Source organism: Apodemus sylvaticus, chromosome 3, assembly GCF_947179515.1.
Source record: "Apodemus sylvaticus chromosome 3, mApoSyl1.1, whole genome shotgun sequence".
NCBI classification, from domain to species: Eukaryota; Metazoa; Chordata; class Mammalia; order Rodentia; family Muridae; genus Apodemus; species Apodemus sylvaticus.
The window spans coordinates 127,060,164-127,087,577 of NC_067474.1; positions in this window are offsets into that span (position 1 = coordinate 127,060,164).

The following is a 27,414-nucleotide window of genomic DNA, read 5'->3' on the forward strand; positions in this document are numbered from 1 at the left end:
ATAAAGACCTGCCAGATCTACCAGATATCCTAGCCTTTTCGGAGATTTCCAGGGCAGTGAGAAACCCTGGTTTCAAGCTCCTTCCCAAATAAAAAGTGGACAGAGCTTGAGAAATTACAAGGTTATTCTCTGCTCTATGCATGCACACATACACATACACATGCACACACAAACACAAACACACACACACACACAATATGGAGGGTGTTGAGGTGGGAAAGAGAAACAGAGATACAGAGAGAGGGAGGAGGGAAGGAAGAGAGACAGATGAACACATACTTGACTTTCACTTATTTAAAAAGAGGTATGGAATTTGAAAAAGCATTCACCTTTGGTTAGCTATCTGTTGGTTGTCTATGTTCTGGAGACTGGGTTCTACTATGAGGCTAGCATAGCCTTACCTTGAACTTGCAAGCTTCTTGCCCCAGGTTCCATCATGGGATTACAAGCAAGTGGATTGTTCAGCATGCCTGGTCCAAGTCTTTGGTTCAAGTCGCAGTAACTTTGCTTTTAGTAGATGACGCAGACACTGAAGTCTGACTAGGAAAATGGTTTGAAGGGCTAGAGACAGCAGGATCACCTGTAAATAATGACCACATGGGACAGAGAAAATATAGTTTCTATTATTTTGGCATGAGAATAGCAGAGATTGGCAAACAAGACCACAAACCCTTGGCCCTGTGACAGTATGGCTTCAATGAGTCCTAAGGACTCACTTAACCATCAAAACTCATAGGGAGGAAAGGGTGGGCGGGGGACAGGCTCTGAAATTCCGGGGTTGTAAAGTGGAGACTTGAGAGTGATATTGTGGTCCAAAAACTATACACCCCACCCCTGCACCAGCAGAGCTGGAGGATTGTAATCGGTCAGAGCCAGAGCAAGGGTTATGCTTTGCTTCAGCAAGTACATTCCAAAGCTGCCCTGTAACTGCAAAGTAGACATGGGCTTTCTTCTCCTCTTTACAGTTTATTGGCAGAGTATCAACCATTTTATAGGGCAAGTGCTGCCACCCGCCCAGCTGTGCTCAGCAGTTGCTGCCAGCAAGGATGCTGCAGTTGGGACTCACACTAGGGTAACTTCAACTTTAAAAGCTTGCTTTTGAATGCCTCTCTTCATGCCCTTTAAATGTTGCAAATCAAAGAGGCACATGGGGAGGCTGGGTGACTGGCAACCTTCCCACCATGGAGATGAGAATATAGCCCTTTGTGTAGCTGGGGCAGCTAGAGGTGAAGCAGGAGAGGAACACAGGCAGCTTATCCAGGGGGCCGAAGCACCAGCTATGAGTGGAACGCGTCACCTGGCGGAGGTCAGGCTGCTGAGGGTACCTCATCAACTGCCAACAGTATCCGAGGCTTCTCTCTAGCACTGGTGCTATTGTTCAGCTCCCCCTTCCCTTCTACCTTTCCAGGCTTTCATATTTATCCATTCAGTCACTGTTGGAGTTCTTGCTAAGTGGAGGTACGCACTACAGAAGAGATCAGCAGATTTACTATAAATTCAAGGAGTCCCCCGGCCCCTGACCTGCACTAGCCTTCTCCACAAGGTGTCCCCTGATAATGTTTGTGAAAACTGTAAAAGACAACGTTGGAACGGCAGTCCTCTACAGACCCTTGTCTAGCTAACTTCCCCTGAGCCTCTTTCTCATACGGCGACAATGGAGTGACCCTGAACTCTTTTTGGGATCCAGCAGCGGAGAAGTTGAATTGAAGATAGGATTTAATGTGCTATATGTTCGTGTGGTTTACAGTCACTTGCCATGTAAAACTCAGCTGTGGCAAGCTATCTTGAACATAGAAGTGGCTTCCACAAATACAGATATACCCACTGTACTGGCTGTCCTAGCATGGTGACCCACAGACACGGAAAGCCCTACAACAAAGATGTTGGGAAGCAGATTGCCTAGGTAGTGCAGTCAGTTCAGATTGTGTAAGGTTAGCTCTGCACTCGGATGACAGAATGCCCTGAAATTTCACAATAATCCAAACTCGATAAAAGTTGGAAAAGACAACAGTGTGAAAAAGCATGGTGTGTGACCAATAAGGAATGGAAAAGCTAAAATAAAGGTTTCTGAATGCTACGACACAAAATCTTAATCTTGATCATCATGCTAGAAGAAAGATCGAGCATATTTCTCTTATTTCAAAATGAATTGAGAGCCAGGTGTGGTGGCAGGCTTTGAATTCCAGAGCTTGGAAAGTGAGACAGGAGAATCACAAGTTCAAGGCCAGCATGGGCTTTATCAGGAGACCCCGCCACCACTACCTCAACAGAACCAAACAAAGCAAAAGGAAGCAAAGACAGAGCTCTAGAGAAGAAGAAAAAGGAAATATGCTTATGAAAATTGTCGAATAGGGATATGGTCCATGAATAAATCTAGGAACTATGAGAAGAAAGGTATTCAATTGATATCTCAAAAAATTAATACATTTTCCCTGGACTTCAAGATTGAAAAATGAATCTGTGATTTATTTCCTTGTTATAAATACACATCAACTTTTAGAGTCAATTTTCTATTAATATGTTTTTTATTGTTCTTCTAAAGGGACCTCCTGGGACTGGGGAGACAGCACAGTCTAAAAACTGCTTGCTGCACAGTCTTGAGGAACAAGTTTCGATCTCCAGTACTTAAACAAAACTGAGCTTGGTAGTGCAAATGTGAAATCCCAGTGCTGGGAGGTGGAAACACAAAACCCCTGGGGCTTGCAACCCAGATATCTGCCAACTGGCCAGCCCCAGGTTCAGTGAGAGGTCCTGACTCAAAAAAATAAGACCTTTGGTCTCCACACACATGTTCACATATATGTATATCCAAACCCTCTCATGAATGCACACATATAAGAACACAGATAAAGAAATCTATCTCTATTAAATAAGTTTCAAATTCCATCAAAACCCAAATCCTTCAGCAACAGAATAGAGATACAGGGAAAAGAACATGTGAGGCCTGGCCATCAGCTCCAGCAATCTTAGAGGCCACGGGGCCAGCTAAAACATAAACTACCAATTACAGAGTGTCATCAAGGAGTACAGGGCTTCGGCCTCCTATTTCTTATTCAGATTCTATATGAGTGTTCTTGATTTCAGTGTCTTGCTTTCTCTCAACTGAACCCTCCATCCTTTCTTACATAGGAGGTGCAGAAATGGCCCTCATAGGCTCATATATTTGAATATTTGGGGGTCAGTTGATGGACTGTTTGGAAAAGATTAGGAGATCTGGCCTTTTTGGAGAAAGTTTCAAAAGCTCAAGCCATTGTCAGTTAATTATTCCTCTTCTTCCCCCTTCCCCTCTTCCTCACCCCCTCTTCCCCTCCCCCCTCCTTCCCCTCTCCCTCTGCTTCCTGTGACTGTTATCTATTTTTATTGAATATTGCCTTCATTTACATTGCCAATGGTAAAACCATTCCTGATTTCCCCCCTCCTCAAAGATCCCCAACCCCTCCTCCCACCCCCTGCCTCCACTTATATGCCCCTCCACCAGACACACTCCCTTCTCCACCCACCCCTTGGTTTCCCTTTGTTGGGGCCTCTATTGAGCCTTTACCTGACCAAGGACCACTCCTCCCACTGATGCCTTCCTCTGCCACATTTTTGGCTGAAACCATGTGTACCCCTTGATTGATGGTTCAGCCCCTGGGAGTCTTGGGGCGTCTGGGTGGCTGAAATCATTGTTCTTCCCATGGGAGTGTAAACTCCTTTAACTCCTTCGGACCACCCTCCAGCTCCTCCATTGGGGACCCCACGCCCAGTCCAATAGTTGGTTGCTAGCTTCTGCCTCTGTATTTATAAGGCTCTGGCAGGGCCCCTCCAAAGACAACCATGGCATGCTCCTTTTATTATACACTTCTTGTTGTAGAGTCAGGGTTTGGTGACTGTTTATAGGATGAATCCCCAGGTAGGACAGTATGACTGTTATCTAAACACATATGCCCTCAACTATCATCCCAGAGCCATACCTGCCTGCCTGCCCCCATGCTTCCTGTCATAACAGTCGGTCATGAACTCTACTGTTCTTTGGATTTGTAAGCCTTAAATAAATGCTTCGTTTTATAAGTTGCATTGCTCATGGTATTTAGTCACAACAATAAAAAACTAAGGCAGGGGCCTCTCAAACACCTCCCTAGACCCAAACCTCTGAATTTATTGTTTGGTTGGAACCCCTGCTCATCCCAGGCACAAGCTAAGAAACCCTGTTTGCTTCTCTTCCTTCAGTCCCATCCACAAGGAGAAGACGCCATGCTAACACATCATCTCTCCCCTTGTCTGCATTTTGGTATATCCATTCAGGAGTGCCCACCCAGGGGCTCAGCTTTTTTTTGCCTTTTAAGGAGATAATTCCAGCTCCTAGCTCACAAGTCATCATCTCCTTGCTTGACCTCCCTGACTTCCACCTGAGAAATCCATGAACTCACCTGAGAGCTGCCTCTCAATAAACCTGCCTCAATATTTCTGATTTGGCTTCATTTGGTTCATTTTGTTGATGGAGAAACCTATGATTTATCATTTACTTCATTAAAACATCTCTCTCCTTGTTTTTCCTTCATTAGCACGTGTGTCTCTGTGTGTGCCGGTATAATTGTATGTGTGTACACTTGCATTCATGTGTGCGGGTGGAGGTGAGCAGTCAACTTCAGGTATCCTTTCTCACTCTCCACCTTACATTTTGAGATGTGGTCTCTCACTGAACCAAGAGTTGGCTGCTTTGGCCAGCCTAGCCCACTATCGAGCCCCTAGGAACAGCCTTTTCCAGTCCTGTGCCTCCCATCTCTGAATTACAGATTGGTAATATCATGCCCATCTTTTATGTGTGTCCTGGGTATCCAAACAAATCCTCATGCCTGCACAGCAGGTACTACACTCCTCAGCCTTTCTGTGCTCTTTTTGACTACATTAAACCATCCTACTTTTATCTTCTGGGTTTTCTTGTTCATGGAACAAGGAAGTTATAAAATGGGAGTTATAAAATTATTTGTCCAAACCAAGATAGTTCTTTCCAAAAGGGAAAGGGCTAGTCCAGAGAGATTAGGCTATCTGCTTTGGCCTAACTATTCCCCCCGACTTGGTCGACACTTGTTCCTTGTTTTCTTCTGCATTCTCCACTTAGCCGTACTTGTATGTACAGCTTGGATGAAACGGTTAGGGAATGAAGCACACACATTAAATTTAAAAAGAAATAAAATTTCTGGGTCCTGAGTAGGTGTTCCCCATCTCTTCCCTGCACATGGTCTGGTCTGGGTCCCATTTAAAGGAAGGAGAGGAGAGACCAGAAAATATATGGATCTTCTCTGACACACTGAACAAACACTTTATTTTGTTTTCTGAATCCATCATGCTTGGTGGTTTGAGATCAGTGGACATTTTCGAAGGGAGAGGAGAGACAGGAAGAGAGACCTAAGCACTGACATTACTTCCTTTCAAAAAAGAACTCTCTCAGCTTTTCTGTGTTTTCCTTCAGAATTGTCTCTGCTTTCCAAATGTGCATTAGGTCTTCCCCCTAGCTTTGAGGAAGGTGCCAATCTGGTGGTTCAGAGCCAATTTCTCCCCTCTTGCCCATGGCCTTAGAGTTTCCAAAGTCCTCCAGAATATAGTTTCAGTGATCACCTCCTGATTCATGGTTGTAGATTCTGACTTTCTATTGCATGAATTTGCTCAGCACTAAGCCTTTTTACACACACACACACACACACACACACACACACAGAGAGAGAGAGAGAGAGAGAGAGAGAGAGAGAGACAGACAGACACACACATACACACACACTCTATCTACCTACCTTTTCTTTCTTTCTTTCTCTCTTTCTTTCTCTCTTTCTTTCTCTCTTTTTTTCTCTCTCTCTCTTTCTTTCTCTCTCTCTCTTTCTCTTTCTTTCTTTCTTTCTTTCTTTCTTTCTTTCTTTCTTTCTTTCTTTCTTTCTTTCTTTCTTTCTTTCTTTCTTTCTTTCTTTCTTTCTTTCTATCTCTCCTCATATCCAGACTCTCTCACATTCACATTTACACAATCATATACTCACACTCTTTCATATCCAGACTCTCTCACATACTCTCTCTCTTTCTTTCTCTTTCTCTCTCTCTCTCTCTCTCTCTCTCTCTCTCTCTCACACACACACACACACACACACACACATACACACACACACACACACAATTTACAATACCCTTACACACATCTAGGAGTTTGCCTTTTTCCTACACTGGCACATTCAATCTCAGCTACCTTATTTGGTTTTTGTTCATATTCATCTATTACCTGAAACATCTGCTGAAGGTCACCAGTAACCAGTTTCCAAATTCATTAGGCACTTTAGGTGGTTTTCCAATTGAAAACATGATAGCCAAGGCACTGTGAGACATTAGTCCATTTCAGAAACTCTTTCCTCTAGTGGCTTGAATGACAATGAATTCTGTGACTACTTCTTGTACCTGCCCTTGTTTTTCTCATGGCAAGGTGGTTTTTATAAGGAGAGATTCCATGAAAATAAACCACACTATATCTAGGCAGGCTGTCTCTATTATACTGTTCAGGATACACAGCGGTATTTCTGCTTCAGAGGACCACTGATCATGGATAGTGAAGAAAGTGGTGGAGAAGTGGCTGAGTTTACTGAACCATGCTTATACCAAGGCTGTAGTAACCACTGGGCTGAGTCTTTGGTTAACTGTGGAAAAGAACATTGTAACTGTCATGGTCATATTAGAACAGAAAGGACCCACTGCTAGGGCCCCAGAAACCTCTGTGGCATCATCAAGTCAGTTTAGAAAAGGCACTTCTTTCTTTATGAAGTTAAAACAAGACATAGCTGGTACCAAGGCATTATGCACTTACCTTCTTAAGCAGGTGGATGGCTGTACTACCTTACACTACAATGCACTGGGTAATAGGTTGTCACTGAGAACATTCAGCTAATGGGGTAGTAATATGTTTTTGTTTCATAAAGAATACTTCTGTGTGTAGGTTGGGAGTGATGTATGTGCATGTATGTGACAGTATTCATGCCTGTGTGAACACAGAGGCCAGAAGAAAGTATTGAGTGTTCTGTTCTACCATTTTCTGTCTTATTCCCTTGAGTTAGGGTTTCTCATTGAATCTAGAGTTCAATATTTGTCTAGTCACTCTGCTGATCAACAAACCCCAGACATCCTTCTGTCTTTGTCCCCACAACACAGGAATTTACAAGTGTGCAGCTTTTTTATGTGGATGCTAGGATATGAACTCAGATCCTCATGTTTGTGTAGCAGCTGCATTTATCCACTGAACCATCTTCCAAGCTCCAAGATAATATTTTTAATCTTGTTCATGATTTGATTCTGAAAATGTGCAAGACTGAGGGAGGAGACAAATGGTAGAAACAGGAGTGGGTGGGAGAGGGATGGGCATTAGACAGGGAGAGAAAGATGAAAAAGAAAGGAAGGCGAGGAAGAGGAAAATGGAGCATGAAAGATACAGATAAGAAAGGGATTGATCAGCCATGTTAACCTTGGATTTTAATATTCCCTAACACACCTGGATCATACTGTCCTGAGCTAATGACTTCTGGCTGTGTCTGCCCATAAGTATCTATTACTTTTCCTGTTTTGCTTGAATCTCAATTTTGTTCTAGGTGATCAAACTTCATATACTTTAGTGGTTCTCAACCTGTCCACAAATTTCACTTTCAATAAAATTACCTAAAGAATTAACACAACACAACACAACACACACACACACACACACACACACACACACACACAGAGAGAGAGAGAGAGAGAGAGAGAGAGAGAGAGAGAGAGAGAGAGAGAGAGAGAGAGATTTTGAGTATGAAGACTAGGCATCTATCTATACATATGTTTTTTGTAGATATTTATTTCTATTAGGATTGAAAGCCACTGAGTCAGCCATAGATACCCTTTTCTTATTTCTGAAATATTGCCTCTTTGTCTTCTTCTAAACATACAGGATGATAGGTGAACTGCAGAGGTTTACTTTAGGCATGACTTTTTCCTTTTTTCCTGGTACAAGCATAGATACAAAGCCTAAAGGTAACCAGCACAGTGCCATTCCTAAAGAAAATAAATAAAAACCAAAACTGAACTCTAAATGAGTAAGCAGTTCTTTAAAACATGTTTTACACTTAACAATCACATATGACAATCACTGTGTCTTCATAAGAAATGATCTGTCAAGAGCAAAGTTTGGTAGAGGAGAGACTCAGGGGGCCCTCTCCTCACTGATAAATGGTTTCCTACTGTTTGATTCAGGGAAAGAGGAACTCATTGTCTTCAGCTGTGGATCCACTGCTAACCCCATCAGGCTCCAATGGACAATCTCAATTCAGTGGCCAGGCAGATAGCTCTGGCTACATTAAATTGGAAGGAAAATAAAACCAGAAGTCATAAATTTGGGAAGAGGACTGATAGGGGAAGAGGGGATCAATAGGGAGTGTGGGGGACATGAGTCACCAGAATGAATTATGTACATGTGTAAAATTGTCAAAGAACTACCTTAATTAAAAAAAAAAGTGCTACAGTTCATAAAATAGAAAGATGAAAAAAGCCTGAACTTCGAAACATAATAATCTTCTGCAACAGCCTGCTACCAACTAACTATGGGCTTACTTATGAGAAAATTGAATCTTTGTTTTATAAGCAGTAGGTAACTGAATTTTCTATTTGCAACTAATTTTCTTGAGTTTTTGGTATTTTTTATGTTTTATGCCATTATAATTTTTTAAAAATCCCTTTGGTATTATGAGAGGTGCAGCCCATAATAATGTTTATTGTTATAGGATATTTGATTACACTGTGAACCTTGAGATTGTGTTGTTTACTGGGAAAACCTGTTTCTATTTGTGGTGTGGCTCAACCTTAGCACACACCTTTAATCCCTCTTTCTGAAATACAGAAATGTCCTTAGTACACACCTTTATTTATTTATTTATTTATTTATTTATTTATTTATTTATTTAGTGTATGTGAGTACACTGTCGCTGTCTTCAGGCACACCAGAAGAGTGCATCATATCTCATTACAGATGGTTGTGAGCCACCATGTGGGTGCTGGGAATTGAACTCAAGACCTGTAGAAGAGCAGACCATGCTCTTAACCACTGAGCCATCTCTCCAGCACACCTTTAAAGCCAAACAATGAAGGTAAAATTAGTTTGTAGAAGGAAGCACCTGTGTTTGAAACTGATATCTAATTGAGTGACAGACTTTGATGAATCAAAGATAAATCTGACAAAATAGGATATGTTTAACTCTCACAAGAACAGAGAGGAAAGAGGTTACTTAAGAGAAGGAGCAGAGAGAGAGGAAGAGGGAAAAAGAGAGAGAGAGAGAGAGAACAATTTTATTTGAACAGTTTTACAGAGACACATTGGAGAACATGCTAGACACAGATGAAGATAGAACAAACCAGAGAATAAGGAGCAAGAAGATTAAAACATACTGCCAAAGTTAGTATGTGACCAAGCAGAGCAATACAGTCAGAGGCTATGAGAAGCCAGATTGAACCAGTTAGCATAGAAAGGAATTTTGAACCAGACCAGCTGAGTTGACCAGCCAAAGGTCAGAGAGAACTAGGAAGGGATGAGGTTATTCAGCAGTAAGTCTCATAGGCTGAAAACATTCTAAGCCTAGATAAGATTGTATGGAGGTTAGAAACTTCCATGACTAGGCCAGGGTTAGCACACAGAGGCAGTAAGCCTTTGGAAATGACAATTACTACAGGAAAATAAAAGTTACTTTTATAGTTTATAGTTCAGAGGATGAGTTATTTATGACGAAAATACTCAATGGATTTTCTTTTATAGTGTTAATATTGTACTAGGTTTCTAGGACTGTCATCCAAAGTACCATAGACTGAGTGGCTTAACAGAAGTCTGAGATCAAAGGGTCAAGTTATTTTTTTCTGGGTACTGATTATATATTTTATTAACTTAATGCAAGCCAGAGTTATCTAGGAAGAGGGAACTTCAGTTGAGAAAATACCTCCATCAGAGATTGTGAGGTACTTTCTTAATATCTTTTTAAATATTTTTTATTTGGCAGGGGGGGGGAGAGGTTTGAGATAGGGTTTCTCTGTCTAGACCTGGCTGTCCTGGAACTCACTCTGTAGACCAGGCTGGCTCCGAACTCAGAAATCCACCTGCCTCTGCCTCCCAAGTGCTGGAATTAAAGGCGTGTGCCACCACCACCCTGTGGGTTACTTTCTTGATTCATTGTTCATGTGTGAGGGCTCAGCTCACTGCAGAAGGAGCCCTCCCCTCCATATATGATCCTGGATGTATTAGGAAGTAGGCTGGACAAACCACGGGAAACAAGCCAGTAAACAGCACTCCTTCATGGCCTCTGCATCAGCTCCTACCTCCAGGTTCCTGAGTTTTTGACTTGACTTCTATTTGTGATGGACTTCAATCTGTAAATTAAAACAAATCCTTTTATTCCCAAGCTGCTTTGGCCATGGTATTTATCACAGCAATTGAAAGCAAACTAATACAGAACTTTGTACCAGATTTGTGGAGCATTGCTGTGGCAGACATATGTTGCTTTTAGGAGGATTGTGGAAGGCCTTTGGAACTCAGGGATGGAAAGACCCTTGAGTGCTTATAGATTAGTGGGGTGCTCTGTGGAAGCTTTGAAGATAAGGATACTGAGAGAAATGCTAGCAATTGAGACTTGGCTTGTCAGGTTTCAGAGTGAAGTAAAGACTCTATTATCAGGCTGTTTGCATGATGCTTTGAACTGAGAATTTCTGTTTTCTGGCCTGCTGGGCCTGAAGATCAGCTTTAATTAACAGTGGACCAGCACCTCTGAAGTAAAACCTTTGCTTTACTGTTACTATCTATTGGGATTAGCTAGAGCTGAAAATTCGTCTGTGATTAATAAGAAGCCAGCATCACTGAGTGAAATTTTCTGGAAGTCTTTCTTTTGGCTCAGCACACAGAAGCTGTGGTCCAGAGGGGATCATGGTTGCATCTCAAACTGTGAGCTGAACTTTGTAAAGTGTAAAAGTCTCCCATATTACTGATTTGGTGACAGGAAAGCTTCAGGATTAAAGTGCTTGTGGAGATCAGATAGAGCACTATGAGAAGCCAGGGAGGCCATTGGTAAAACCTAAATTGTAGTGGAGGCCTCAGGGTTTGGAGAGGGCTTGGCCTTATGAGGCAAGGTTGGAGTCCTTGAAGAGGTTCCTGGAGAGGCTATTAATGAAAGGGCAGCCTTGCTTTCCATCGAGGCTCCAGAATACTGGAGATGCAAGGATGTCGGTCTGCCTACGGGAGGCTATCTGTGCAGACCTTTCGCCCAGCCCGGTGAAAGGGTTTAAGGGAAGGGGAAAGGGCACAGGCTGCTGCCCTGAGAAGCTGCACGGGCAGCCCTGAACTGAGCTGCCTGAGCAAAGGGTAGGGGAGCTCCTGGGGTCGAAAGCTATAGAAGAGCGTCCTCTTCCCAGCAGTGTTGCAGCTCTTGTGGCAGAGGCTCTCAGAGGAGGGAGTAATTCTCACACTTATTCCTTCTGGATAGGATCTTGTATACGGTTATGGGATGGGTTAGGCCTGAGAGCAGTTGCTTCCTATTGGCTTGGCCTGAGATACCTAGTGACTGATGGCCACAATTCTTTCTATGGGGCTGCTGTGGCTATGTGACAGGGGCCTGGTGCTGGGGGCAGGTGAAGCTCCTAAGGTCCCTTCAGGGTCCTCGGGGCTTCAAGCCTTAGCTCCCCCTTCCCAGGCTTTCTGTCACAGTCTACCACCCCACACAAGGACTATGAGAAGACCACCAAGAACAGCAGCAGGTGTTGAATAGAGGCAGCCTTAGCTTACTAAACAAGCTATACATGCCAGAAGCAGAGCTTCCCACATTCTGAGAAAGTCTCAGATGATGGACACTGAGCTAATTATACTGTTGGGATTCAGTTTTACTTTGATTTAATTATGGCTGTATCTTTCTTGGTTAATCTCTCATGAGTAAGAAATTTGTAACTTTGTTTTTTACAGAAGCTAACTGTTGAGAGGAAAGTTTGCATTTAAAAGAGATATTGAATTGTTTAAAGATTTTGAACTTTTAAAGTATTTGAAACTTTTAAATTTATATACTTTTTATTGTAATATTAACTGATATGTTGAGGGGAAACAAGAAAGGAAAGATTATGACTTAGTAGCAGTGTATTTGAATGTCAACTTGACAAAGCATCTATGCTAATGGCTGGGTCTTTTTAATTGTTGTTTGTTTGTTATTTGTTTTTGTCATTTTGACCCAAGCTAGAATCATGTGGGAAGAGGGAACCTCAATTGAGGAAATGCTTTTCAATTTGTGCTCTGTGAACAAATCCATGGGGATATTTTCTTGATTAATGATTGATGGTGATGTTCCCTGACCACAGTAGGAGGTGCTATTCATAGACCAACCCCAAACGGGGCTGTTTAAGAAAATGGATCTGGGGATAAGGGGAGGTGGGAAGGGAGACTTGGGGATGGGAGAGAGGGGAAACTGCAGTTAGGATGGAATATATGAGAGAAGAGTGAAAAGAAAAGAAAGGAAAGGAAAGGAAAAGGAAAGAAAAGAAAAGAAAAAAGAAAAGAAAAGAAAAGAGGCCACGCTAGCCCAGGGAATAAGCAGCAGTCTTTTATGTAAGAGACCCAAAGCTTCTGCTTCATTTTCTATCCCCAGCTCCTTCCCCAACATTCTATGATTGTGGACTATAACCAATAAATCAAATAAACCCTTTTCTCCCAAGTCATTTTGTCAATGTTTTTTCATAGCCAAGAAAGCATCTAGAACAAGTCTTTCATTACCGTGTCCATAGCTGCCTTTATCTGGTGCCTTCACAGGCTGTGCATAGTATATGTCAAAATCCTAGTCTCCTCTCAGAAAGACAACGGGAAATCACGCCAATTGGTTCCAGTGATTAAAATGTAGGCCAGCTCTTAGAGAACTGTGTTGACCGGCTTTCTGTCTGCTTTGTAATGGAGAAAGTAGGTCTGGGCCTCATGAGGCCCTTTGCTAGGTCAGAAATCCTGCCAACTTCCAAAAAAAAGTGGCTTGTAACCAGGATTTGAAGTTTTATCTTCTTCCACTCCCACCACTCCTTCTCTGGCTGTTTACTCATGTCTGTTTACCCTGAGGTTGTTAAATAGAACCGTGGACATGATCCTTCACTGGCTTATTACTTTCTAAAGCTCAGCCGGAGGAATGACAATCTAATTCTTATTGACTGAGCTAGCATCTTACTAAGGGAGACAAGGTTAATAAAACAAAACATTCTTCTGGGTATCTATTATTACATGTAATAGTAGAATACATCTTAAGCCCAAATGCATTTTTCTAAAGGGTACAATTCATACTGCTCTGTACAAGAAAATTCTTACAACATGGTGATTTCTGATTCAGTGTGTTTGTATGTGCTGTACATGTTTGTATTCATAGGGCTATTCATGTGCATGTGTGCATATATGCATGTGTGCATGTGTATGACGTCATGAGGTCAGAGGTCAACACTGCTGACTCTATCACTTTCCACCTTGCTTTTTGAGACAGGGTCTCTTGCTGTACTGGCAGCTCACTGATTAGGCTAGCTGGATGGCCAGCAAACTGCTTAGAGTCCTTCTGTTTTGGTATGCACAGCACTGGGGTTACAGATATGCCACTACACTATGCAAACACCAGGGACCAGACTTAGGTCCTCATGTTTACGAGGCAAACACTTCACTGACGTCACCATCTTCCAAGGTTCGGTTTTATCTTTTAACCATAAACTGTATTGGAGACTTGAAAACTTTTTGTTAAGGTTTTCATAATGTTCTTAGTGATAAAAGTAAAGCATTTAAGATTAGAAATGGTTCTACCTTAAGATGCATAGAATTATCAACTTAGATAACAGGAACATGCTTTTCACAATAGAATCCTACTCAAGGACAAGGTAACAAAATTATTTGTACAACATCTGTGATAATAATACAATAATGACTGCAGTCATCATAAGTATTTGGTGGTGCATTTTGTCTCACCTAATTGCCATATTTATTACTGATAATACTAAAATGCACAATACTGAATCACCACTCTATAGCAAATTGATGCCTGCTTTTGAACTAAGATAGTTGTAACTTTAAATCCATTCTCTGCCTGCTACTATCATTGTTCTTGGGCAAGCTGATCTATTTGAACTTTGCTTCCTGTGTTGTTAACCGGGAATACAGAACCCTTGCTGAACATGTGTGGTAAGTCGTCATGCTCCTAACGTACCTTGTATAGCACTCAATACACAATACCATGGGATAAAGATGATGCCTGTTAATAGTCTTTTTACTAATGAAGACAGTTTTTGCTAGAGCTTAGTTCCCGTATGGATACTGAATGCGAATGATTGTCAGTCATCAACAGAGGTGTTTAAAAATGCCCCTGATTGTCTGGCTATTCGGAGTTATCATTCTCACTTCAAATGAATGCAAAGTTGATAGCATAAAAGGAAAAGTTCTCTCAAGGTGTTCCTTAAATGAGGGAGTGAGATTAGCACTCACACTTGCCACTGGACTTGCTTCCTAGAAAGTTTCATGCAGGAAAGGGAGAAGTTCTGAAGCCGTGCCATGTGTGTTTTAGTGTTGCCTGCACTAAATCTTCTGGAGATATCACCACTAAAAGTACTGCCTCTCACACTGAATCTTTTCCCACAATTCTATGCCCAGGGTTTAGGGACTAACAACTGACTTTAATGCAGTGGGAAAAGACAGTCCTGAGACCTGGAGTCAGTCACAGCAGGGGGACAAGAGTGACATACAAAGCCAGCTCTGGGCTGAGGCAGGGATGCTCCTGTCCTTGGCTGGAGGCTAACTCATAGAATTCAAAATGAACCTAGTGAGCTTCAGAAGACTTCATACCTGGTGTTGCTGAAAAATGAGAAAACTGAGAATTCATGCCTTTTGCCTGTCCGCTGTTTACTGAGGTCACAGGCAAGGTACTTTTCAATGTGTGACATGTGAAGTAGTTTGCACATAATCAAGGAGGGAAGAGCCCCATCCCCACCCCAGTGTCTGCTGACTCAACACATTTGCAGTTAAGCACATTTTGCTGGCAACCTTTTTCAATACAAACATAACGAAAAGAAAGCTGAGTTGCTACTGCTACCAGTAGGCATTTATAATCCTGAGACAAGATCTAGGCCAAGTTAACGTGATCTCTAAGTGTATTTTCTCTTCCTCTGACCTGTAAAATGAGACAATTAGACTATTTTGAAACATCAGAAGATTTTTCCCTATGAATATTTTTAAAAGACTATAATGTAAGTACAACCCCTGAAAAATAACATGATAAAGCGTTTAACTCACACTTCAGTGAACAGGGAAGTTCTTTTAGTGTTTAGTGCATGATTTAACCTTACATAAACCCTATGAGGTAGGGATTGCTATGGGACCCATTTCACAGGTGAGGAAAGTGAGGCCTAAGGAGTGAAGTGATACAACTAGAGTAGACTTAGAATCAATAGAATATCTCAACAGGGGTAGAAAACAAAATCTTGAGAGAGCCATCTTACACCTCCTTTCTTATACACTGTTGTTCTAGTTTTACTTCTGTTGTCATGCGAAAACATCCTCAGACAACAACTTAGAGAAAGGGATTGATTGTTTTAGCTCAAAAATCTGGGTTATTGTCACATCATTGTCCATCACTGAAGTAAAGATGGCATGAACTTTCAGCAGCTAATTACATCCTTAACCAAGAGCAGGGAGAATGAATGTGTACATGACAGCAGCTCAGCTCTTTTTTTTGCTCTCAATATAACTCAGGATCCATGTCCTAAGGTTGGCGGTACCCACTTTTAGGCTAGTTCTACCCACATCAGCTAACATGATCAAGACAATTGCCTATAGATAAGCCAACAGGCCAAAATGATGCAGACAGTCACTCATTGAGACTCTCTCAAGGAGATTCCAGACTGTGTCAAGGTAGCTATCACAAACATAACCGTGAATTCTAGGTTCTTGGGCCAAGTGTTACCATGAACAGAGCAGGGGTTAAATCTTTTAAAATCTTTGTTTAATGTGTTAGAGCTTCTCTATGTAGGCCCAGTGTGGCCTTGAACTCAAGATCCTCTTGACTCTCTCTCTCTCTCCTGAATGTTGGTATTAAAGGCCTACAACATCATGCTTAGCCGGAGGGACATTCGTGAATTTTAGAAATAGTTGGATTTCTTTTATTATGTGGTCCAACTTAAATAAAACCTTTTATAGATTTCTTTAATGTCCAAAACTAGGTGCTGGATTACAAAAAGAGGTTAGTAAAGGGTTAAAAATCTAAGCTTAACCATTTAGAGATGCTTAACTAAATTCTTAGTGTGTCCCATAGCATGTATTACCAAGACAGACCTAACTTAAACACTGATTTTAAACTTCCTTCTGAAACATGCCATTCGATTTTTAAAAGCTGCTTGTTAACATGTACCCAGGGGAAAGATCTTTAATATGAAATGAGAATGGTTCTTGTATTTGGGTATCACTTCTCAGACTGGAATAACTGGGCTCAGATTAGTTCTCCTGCTTTAAATAAATATAAACTTAGAAGAAATACAGAGTGACTGGTCTCTAACACTGGATGACAGGGAGCAGCAGTCTGAGGCCAATGTGAATCTCAGCGTCTGTGGAAACACTTTCTGAGCTGTAGAGTGTGTGGAGAGTAGGTATCCATACACTATCCTGTGGCCCCATTGAGCTGAGGAGGCAAGGTCAGGTTGGTAGTTTGGGGTGTTGTAATCTTTAGTTCAAGGAATCTGAGAAAAAAAAAGAACTGTGCAGAAAGAACCCCAGAAAGCCATGAGGGGTTTCCTCAAATATTCAAGGCAGAGAGATAAGTTTGGTTTGCATGGAGTGGGACCCCTTGGGGTATTCCAGGTAGCAGCTGCTACAGGATTGAAACAGCAGAGAAATCCTTAGGATCAGCTGTGCCACAATGGAACTTCAAACTTTCCCAAACAGACAGACTTCCCATACCCCCAATAATTGGTAAATGTAGAAGTTCTTGGGTTTACACAAACCCAACCTTCCTAGTCCAATGAGAACATTCCCAGAAGACATCAGGCAAAGCAAGCTTATTATTAGCGAATGGCAAGGAAGTACAAGCAGAAATCTATAATCTGTGTCAAGTTTGTCTTCCAGGACCCAGGAAATCTGCAGCAGAGAGGGTGGGGTCTTGCCTATATGCACCTTACTACACGCTACAGCTACAGTACCCCACAGGGTACTCAGCTGGAGTGTTGGGTCATTCTGCTGGAGTCACTGGCCTCCCCAAGAGCAGGTGTTCTAGGAGGAAAAAATGTATGCTCTAGATTATTAGAATACTTTCCATTTGTCCAGCATATTGCTTTCTCTTCTGCTCCAGGTTTACAAGAAAGCTAGGTTAACCAAGGACATCTATGGAGACCTTGTACTACCACTGTGTTCTACTGGTAAGCCAAAAACGCTGATCAGCAGTAGAAACCAAAATCTGGTCTACAGTAGACTCATCTCGGCAAAGCCTGTAAACAAGCCTGACAAACCCAGAGGGGAACACAACTCAGAAACTAAGTTAAATCCTACCAGTTAGTGGGGGACTTTAGAAACATCATAAGCTCTTCATTAGCAAAGTATACCATTTTATCTACTCAGCTTTAAAATATGCAGTCAGTAATTAAACTGCCTGCTAAAATAAGAATCAACACTTCAAAGAAAGCACAGTTCAATGTTAAACAGTGTGTTATTAAAATACACAGGTGCCAGTGTATTTTAATAACATACTGTTTAATATCACCTGTGGCTGATAGGGTAAAAACGGATACAATGTGTCTTAGGGTTTTACTGCTGTGAACAGACATCATGATCAAGGCATATACATGACAACATTTAACTGGGACTATCTTATAGGTTCAGAGGTTCAGTCCATTGTCATCAAGGCAGAAGCACGGCAGCATCCAGAGAGACGTGGAGCAGGAGGAGCTGAGGGTTCTACATCTTTAGGAAGCCAGGAACAGACTGGGCATGCTCAGGCATCTAGGAGGAAGATCTACAAGCCATAGTGACACACTTCCTCCAACAAGGCCACACCTTCTAATAGTGCCGCTCCCTGGACTGAGTATATACAAACCATCACACTGTGCAAGCCTGATGACCTAAGTTTGACCTCTGGGACCGATGTAAAGGTACAAAAAGGGAGCTGAAGGACTCTACATAATTTCCCACTGAACACCATATATACCTTAGCACACAAACATGAGAACATGAGTTCAAATCCACAGCACCCATGTAAAGGCTGAATGTGGTCGTTTAACTCCTATAAAGTCTGAAGAGGCAGGTGGATCCTAGGGGCTCACTAGCCGGGCAGTGTGGCTGGGTAGAGGGCTTCAGATTCAGTGAGAGACCTTGTCTCATACAGCAAGGTGGACAATCAATTGCACTCCACACATACCTGGGTGGTTGGGCACAAACACATATGCATGCAACACACACACACACACACACACACACATACACACACGATTTTAAAGCTGTATATACTGTAATTATGTTTGAAAAATAAAGTTTTTTTATTTTATTTTTTAAAAATGGGTTCACTATATAGCCCTGACTGGCCTGTAACTTGCTACTTACACTAGTCTGGCGTGGAACTTACAGAGATCCATCTGCCTGTGCCTCTGCCTCCTAAGTTCTAGGATGAACAGTGTGTACCACCATATCTGGCATGTTTGAGAATTTAAGAGAAAATGTGTTCTGTAGAATATAGCGTGTGTGTGTGTGTGGGGGGGGGAGTTAAAGAAAGAGGAAGAAATTCTTGCCTCCAGGAGCTGTGAGTTGCACATGGTTGCATCCTTATTTGATCAGACAGGTATAAAATCTACTAATGCAGTTTACTTCATAAATGGCTATAACTGATTATGTGATCATGTCAATAATCAGTATATAAAGGGCATTTGAACCCACTCAGCATCTATTTGTGCATGTGTGTCTTTCTGTCTGTATGTGTCTCTGTGTGAGGTTGTACATTTTCATCTGTCTATCAATGGGCTTTTTGCTCCAGAGACTAATCTTTATTTCTTAAACTTTATTTTTTAAGGACCTTGAAGATAAAATAAACATCACACATCAAAACTGACCAGATTCACACTTTATACACAACAACGAACTCTTCTACAGTTTTACAATGGATTTTTACACTTTCACTATTGAACATATTTTGCATACTTATCTACCATTAAAAATGAAAAAACTGATATAATTATAACTAGAGAAACAATTAACTTTAGATCCTTTTTCAGAACTCAGATCCATTACCTGTATTTAGTCCTTCCTTAACCCCTAATATTTAGCCTTTCCTGTTCTCTTTTATATGCTATACTGTGTACATGTGTTTATATTACACACACATATATATACATATATATGTATATATATATATATACATACATACATACATACATACATATAATTGGCTAGATTCTGCCAATAATCTCCCCATGTCTTACCTATCACTTCCCACCTTGTTTTTGGAGACAAGATCTCTTCACTGAATCTGGAGCTTGCCACAAAGGCCAGGCTGGCTGGCCAACCAGCTGGCCACGTGTCTCTGTTCCCTCAGCACTGGAAGTATAAGAACACTCTACCACAAATGGCTTTGTAAGTGCATGCTGGGGATCCGAAGTCAGGTCATCACTTTCCTGACTCAGTAATCTTTTTAGCCATATATGTTAACTTTTGTATATTTTAATGTAAAACACACAAAAGTAGAAATATAAACAAACAAAACAAAACAACATTGTAAGGAACCCTGCTCACCTGTGGCTGATCTTCAGTCATCACATATGCTTGGCCCAGGGAGTGGTACTATTTGAGAGTGTGGCCTTGTTGGAGCAGGTGTGTCACCGTGGGTGTAGGCTTTAATACCCTAGTCCTAGTTTCCTGGAAGTCAGTATTCTGCCTGTAGTCTTCAGATGAAGATGTAGAACTCTCAGGTACTCCTGTTCTATGCCTGACTGGATGCTGCCATATTTCCACCTTGATGATACTAGACTGAACCTCTGAATCTAAAAGCTAGCCCCAATTTAATGTTTTCCTTATAAGAGTTGCCTTGGTCATGGTGTCTCTTCACAGTAAAACCCTAAGTGAGACAATTTCAAGCAAAACATTCAGGATGAATTTGTTCTTTTCTTTGTGAATCTTTGAATAGATTGGTTCTTAAAGTCATCCAGAGCTGAACCATGTTTTCCCCCCACTTTGAGTCACATTTCCAATGTGAAATTATAACACAATTGTGTGTATCAGTACAATTCAGCCATTGTTCTTTTTGGTGTTTGTGTTAGCAGAATAATATCATGTTCTAAACATGATATTCTAGTTTTCTTTCTAGTCTTATGGTAAAATGCTATAACCAAAAGCAACTTGTAGTTTATTTGGCTTATAGTCCATTGTAATGGGATGCTAAGGCAGGAACTCAAGGCAGGAACTGAAGCAGATACCATGAAAGAACAGTTTCCTGGCTTAGTCCTTATGGCTTGCTCAGCCTATTTTCTTATACTATGAAGGGAGAATCGTCTCTCTATGGATGATACTGCCCACAGTGGGCTGGTCCCTCCCATATCAATCCTTATTCAAGAAAATGCTGCTATGGATTTGCTAAAGGCAAATCTGTTGGAAGGATTTTCTCAATTCAGGTCCCAGGTGATTTTAGCTTGTGTCAAATTGGCAAAAAAACTAACCAACACACTATAAAGAAGTCATTGTACATGGACAAATACAAATTTGAGTTACAGATTGATATAGAGATTATCTTGCTTGCCTAGATCCAATATAACAATGGTTTGTGTGTGGGGCCATAGAAGGTCCAGGAAACTTGGTAAGGTTGAGTGTGTTGGAAGCCCTGGAACCAACAGGTTCCAACAGAGAAGGTGGGGGGAGCTTCACCTGCTTCAGAACAGGGCCCTTTCACAGACCACACTCCCTACATAGGAATGTGACCTATGGTCACACAGATCAGAGAAGAGTTCTCAATGTTAACGAGGTATCTAGAGGCCCTGAGAGTTAGCCAACAAGCTTCCCTTCTGGAATATTCCTTCTTGCAAAAGGAATTTATTCTGTGGTCCACCCTAAGGAGGTGGTATGTACCCATTTTCCATGATGAACAATCAGTAAACAGTTTGGAACCAAGGACTGTCTCTCTCATCAAGACCTACCATGGGAAGCATGGAGAAAGCCTTTGTCTACAGAGCCACACCATCTAAGTCTCCTGCAGAGGCCTGTCTACATTCCCAATCATCTCTAAGCTAAGGATAATCACTAATGAGCTACTCAGGAGTTCCCCTCCCCTCCACCTTGCTCCTCAGCCTGCCCGAACAACCGTTCTAAACTCCTTGAGGCCCAGCAGTGTATGGATGTCCAGGTGTTTGGGAACTCCCAGCCCAGGATCCTCATTGCAGGCCTGAGGACCACTGACCCTCCATTCATGACTCCTCTGCATGATTCCAGCAGTGACTGGATGCCTGGGAATCAGGGAGTCCCAGTTTGGGCCTCCCACATCTTAGGGAGGGCCACCCCCTGAGCTGGCTATCTATAGGTGCTTTGCTCTAGCCCAGCACCTGAGGCAGAACAGGGTAAATGCAGCCTAGTGCTCCCCATTTTGACTGACTGGCAGAGTTTCTACAGCCCAGCATCAAGGCAGAAGGCAAAACCACATCTGTGCAAGTGGGAGAGGGAGGTGGAGACTGAGTACAAATGAGAAATATTTGACTTGAAACTGCTTGAAGATGGTAGGAGGGAATGCTGGAGGCCTCTAGCAGTTGGAAATGGTAAGGAAATAGATACTTTGCCAGAGCTTTTAGGAAAGAAGCCAGGTTTGATGGCTTAACTTTGAGTTTAGGCTGGCAAAGCCTGTGTCTGACTTCCAATTTACTAAACTGTAAGAGAGAGAATCTGAGTTGTTGGAAATCATTGAGTTTGTGGTAACTTGTTATGACAGCAATAAAAAAAAGTCAGTAGATTATAAATAACATACCGATAGGAACAATAGGACAAACAGAAACTACTTATTGGTAAGATTTCCATAAATTAACCAGTGAAGCTGTAAAGATAACATTTCTGTATATGTATGGTAACAGACGAGTAAATAAAAAGACAAATTAGGAATTTTTCTTCATTACTATAAAGGAAAAAAATTAGTGCAATGTCTAGAAATGCTATACAATTTCGGTGAAGAAAACCTGAACATTCTGGTGAGGACACATAGTATGGTCTAGCAAAGGGAGATACATCAAATGCTCTTGGATATACTTCCTGAGGGCCATTCAGGAGGAACAACAAATGACTTTAGAACTCATGAATGCGGCCCACTGGGTAGCACAGTCACACTGGGTGGGCCTCAGCATGACTGTGTGTCCCGAGGACTTCATGCTGTTGTGGGGTTTTGCTCTGCTTGTGGCCTTCACATCCCTCTTAATCTAAGAATCATATGAAAACTTTAAGGGGGCTTCCAGCCCCTCACTGAGCGGTATCATCAGCACTCACAGTAATAGTGCTAGGTCTCTCTCAGGTGTTCAGGCTGGAGCACATTAATGATTCATTCACCACCCTAGGAAAGAATTTAGAGTCGTAGATTGTCAGCAGTGACCACTACCCTTAGATAGCATTTGGAAAAATAAAATTGTTTATGAAGCTAGGCTGAGATGATTTTACTACTGGCTCTGGTGTAGAAAATCTTAGAGAACAATTTGAAGTTCAGAAAGGCGCTCTCTTATTAGTTAAGCTAGGGACCTTTTATGGTTAGGGAACAAGAAACACAGCAGCACTGACTGACTTGACTCTCACTGAGGCTGGACTGATGCTAATTGATTTCTTATGCCCGCTTTTGCCCTAGCTTCCTGGTATGATTTAATAAGAATTTCTGATGAGTAAATATGCATTTTGAGGGTTTAAAGTAGATATGACTGATTTTTATATAAAAATTTAAATCTGTGATGCTTTTAAAATTCCTATAAGATTACTTTTAATGATAATGAATAAAATTATTGATACTTTCTTTGTAACTGCAAATTGCTTCCTACCAGTAAGAGAAACTGGCTGAGAAAACTACCTTCCCTGCTCACACTTCGTTAATATATAACAAGTTGCTTAGTTTTGAATGCATATGGATTTGAGGGAATAATTTGTTTTCTTTACCTGAACTATGTAATGTCATTTCTTGTAAAGGTGTTGGAGAACATACTGTTTTTTCAAAATAATTTACTAAAATAAAGGTTAAATGTAATCACATTGTAATTTTATATTTCTTGAAAGAGTTTGCTGGGATATATAAGCCAAGGGAGAAAGAAAAAAGTTGTTGGGATAGTGTTTCTTCCATCCATCAACTGTGCATATGTATGTATAAGTGTAAAGTTTATGTGAGAGTATGTTGGAACTTTGTTCCTTCCACCCTCCAAGTATGTATGTCTATATGTATACATGTGTGTATATATGTATAGTGTAAAGTTTATATGAGAATGGGTTGGAACTTTGTTCCATCATTCAAATCTGTATATGCCACCGACAACCCCAGCCAGGTATGGGGGTCCCTGGGATGAGGGTCAAACAAACACAGAGGCAGTTTAAATCTGAATATATTTAGTGACTATCAAGCGGGGGATTTTATACATTAAAAACCAACCATAACAACTCATAGAAACCGTATCCAGCGAAACAATCACAAATACCAAAAAAATAATTTGGCATAGTAAAATACAAAAATTATCTGAGCATTACAACTCTGAAACTGTATGTTCAGAGAATCACAAACAGAATAGGTAACATCATAATTAATAACATAAATCATCAAAATATAACAATTCTAAAAGAATGTATTCAATAGGGCAGTTGTCCAAGACTAGTGGCATACTTCCAAAAACAGGTTAATAAATCTTCATGGTCAGTGTTCTTAACCACTGAGCTAACTTTCCAGCCCATATGGTTAATTATTATTTAACATCTAATGCCTGATTTTTAAATAAATCTTCAATGTATAAATTTAAACTATTTTAATTCTTTCTAATTAAGGCTTTCTTTACCATACACCAAAACCCACCTCCAATGACACACATGTAGTCATATGAAATTTTATTGTTGGGAAAGTTTTTGTTTGTTTGTTTTACTTTTTTATTAGATATATTCTTCCTTTACATTTCAAATGTTGTCCCCTATCCTGGTTCCCTCCTCCTCATAACTCATCTCTCTTCCCTCTGTTCCCCAATCAACCCCCTCCTGCTTCGCTGTCCCAGCATTCCCCCTCATTGGGGCATTGAGCCTTTCCAGGACCATGGACCTCTCCTCCCTTTGGTGTCCAACAAGGCCATCTTCTGCTGCCTATGCATCTGGAGCCATGGGTAACTCCATGTGCACTCTCTGGTTGATGGTTTTGTCCCTCAGAGCTCTGGAAGTACTGGGTGGCTCATATTGTTGTTCCTCCTATGGTGCTGCAAATCCTGTCAGCTCCTTGGATCCTTTCTCTAGCTCCCCCATTGAGGACCCTGTGCTCAGTTCAGTGGCTGGTTGAAAGTGTCCCCCTTTGTATTTGTCATGCACTAGCAGAGCCTCCCAGGTGACAGCTTTATCTGGCTCCAGTCAGCAAGTACTTGTGGGCATTGATAATAGTGTCTGGGTTTTGTAACTGTATATGGGATGGATCACTAGGTGGGGTAGTCTCTGGGTGGTCTTTCCCTCAGACTCAGCTCCACACTTTGTATCTCCTTCTGTGGGAATTTTGTTCCCCCCTTCTAAGAAGGACCAGAGTATCCATATATTGTTCTTCTTTCTTCTTGAGCATCATTTGATATGTGAATTGTGTTTTGGGTATTCCAAGCTTCTGGGCTAATTTCCACTTACCAGTGAGTGCATACCATTTGTGTTCTTTTGTGATTGGGTTACCTCACTCAGGATGATATTTTCTAATTCTATACATTTGTCTAAGAATTTCATGAATTCATTGTTTCTAATGACTGGGTAGTATTCCATTGTGTAAATAAATCACATTTTCTGTATCCATTCCTCCGTTGAGGGACATCTGGGTTCTTTACAGCTTCTGGCTATTATAAATGGGGCTGCTATGAACATAGTGGAGCATGTGTCCTTATTACATACTGAGGAATCCTCTGGGTATATGCCCAGATGTGGATTAATGGGGTCCTCCGGAAGTGTCGTGCCCAGTTTTCTGAGGAACTGCCAGACTGATTTCCAGAGTGGTTGTACCAGCTTGCAATCCCACCAGCAGTGGAGGAGTGTTCCTCTATCCCCGCATCCTCACCAGCACATCAATATGTTTGCTCTGGCTGAGAGTTCCATAATCAGTTCCAGGAGACCTCCTTCTTTTGAAGTCTAATGCCTCAGTCTGTGGAATTTGTCACACAGATTCTACTGGGGTAGAATATACGTAAAGCTTGTCTGGGGAGTGTGTTGGGGCTTGCTCCATCTACCAATTATGTGTATGTATGTGTGAAATGCTTGGAGCCTTCTTGCTGGAGCTTTGCTCCAGCCATTTAATATGTGAATGTGTATATGTTTGTCTATCTGTCTTTCTGTCTGTCTGTATATATATGCATATATGTGTATATTTGTATGTGTGAAGTTGCTGGAGCCTGTCTTTGCCTCAGCTATTCTCTCTCTCTCTCCCCCTCTCTCTCTTCCTCTCCCTCTGTCCCTCTCTGTATGTTTGAATTTACTCCCTTTTATTCCCTCTAATCAATCACTGGTTGCTAGCAGCAGCAGCCAGTGTCAGTACTGTTGGCACCAACACCTGCCAGTTGCCATCAGCACTGGTCCTCATTGGCTGCCTGCCTCAGTTTACCTTTTTGTGTCAAAGCTAGTCTTTGGCATGTATTAGTATCATTACAAATATGTTAATTATCTGAAATAGCAAGAAAGCATAATTTGTTACAATCATAATTCCAACTGGTCTATCTGCGGAACTCAATACTATTAGTCTACAATAAAAAGAAATACTGAAATCCACAAATAGCTAAATCAAAGCCAGAAATCAGGAAGCCAGAGCAGTGAAGCTGAAGACCCAGGTTAGAGATTGGATCTGACAGGACCTGGGCTGCCCATAATCTTGTTCAGAGGTGCTTCTTTTTTCAGTGGGCTACAGTCAATGCAGAAACATATGCATGGTCAATATGCTCAGAAGAAGGGGAATGTTCAGTCTTACATAGGACATCTTTATTACATATCCCCTCTTCCAAGGATAAGGGAACATTTTAGAAGAGAAAGCAGGAAAAAAATATATGGGGCTGATGTTAGGGAAGAGAGCTGTGAATGGCTGTATTCAGGAGAAGACATAGCTGCCACATTCATTAGCACACAATAGCTTTGGGAGGCTACAAAAGTCCTAATCTGACAAAATTCCCTTCTAGATGAGCTGATGATTTCCAAGGCCACATGTCTTCCCAATGAGTCATTAGCAGCTCATAGCTGCTGGAAAAGGTAGTATCATTCTTCTCCAAGGATGTGGACACTGGTAGGGTTCCTGTGATCCAAGGTTTCTTCCCACATCCACCCATGCTTGGTTCTTATTAGGATTAGTGACTTATCAAAACAAACAAATAAAATGGAGACATAAAGTTAGTCAGGAGAGGGGGGTGCTGAGGAGGATATGGAAGGCATTTCAGGGAGAAGTTGGGATAATATATGATCACATGTCATTGCATACATGTATGAATTTCTCAAAGAATGAAAATAGACTAGAAAATAGAACAACCAACAATATATTTTAATAAATATTGCTTAAACCTTGTGAATAAATAATAGTTTTAATTTAAAGTTGAATAAATAATATATTTAATTTAAAAATGAACACACCACAATAGAAACTAGAGTAATAAGTCAGTATGGTACTTTAAATAATAACCAGTGTGACACTGCAACAGAATATGAAACTTGAAATTCAAGCTTGAGTAGTTAATATATGAGAAGGTGGTTTCACCAAGCATGAGGGGGCACTGAACATTTAGTAGACCCTGTCAGGTAATGCAATTTAGTCTGGTCAGGGAAGAAACTGGATCATGGCTTACTTTAATATCACATACAAGAAACAAGTCTTGATTTATTCAGTATCAAAATGTGAAAGTAAAACTCTAATGTTCATAGGTAAAAACTTACTACAATTATAAAAATCTATGCTGTTTCGTTAAAATGTAAGAAGCTCAAACACCAACTGTGATGGTTTGAAAGAAAAATTCTACAGGCTCATATGTTTATATACTTGGTCACCAGTTAGCAGAACTGTTTGGGAAAAATTAGGAGGCATAGTCTTGTTGGAGAAGGTGTGTTCTGGTAGACGGCTTTAGAGTTAAAAGATGTGTGCCATGTCTCTCTGTCTCTGTCTCTCTGTCTCTGTCTCTGTTTCTCTATCTCTCTCTCTGAAGATCAAGATATGGGCTCTTACCTGTTCCTGTTGCCATGCCTTTGTT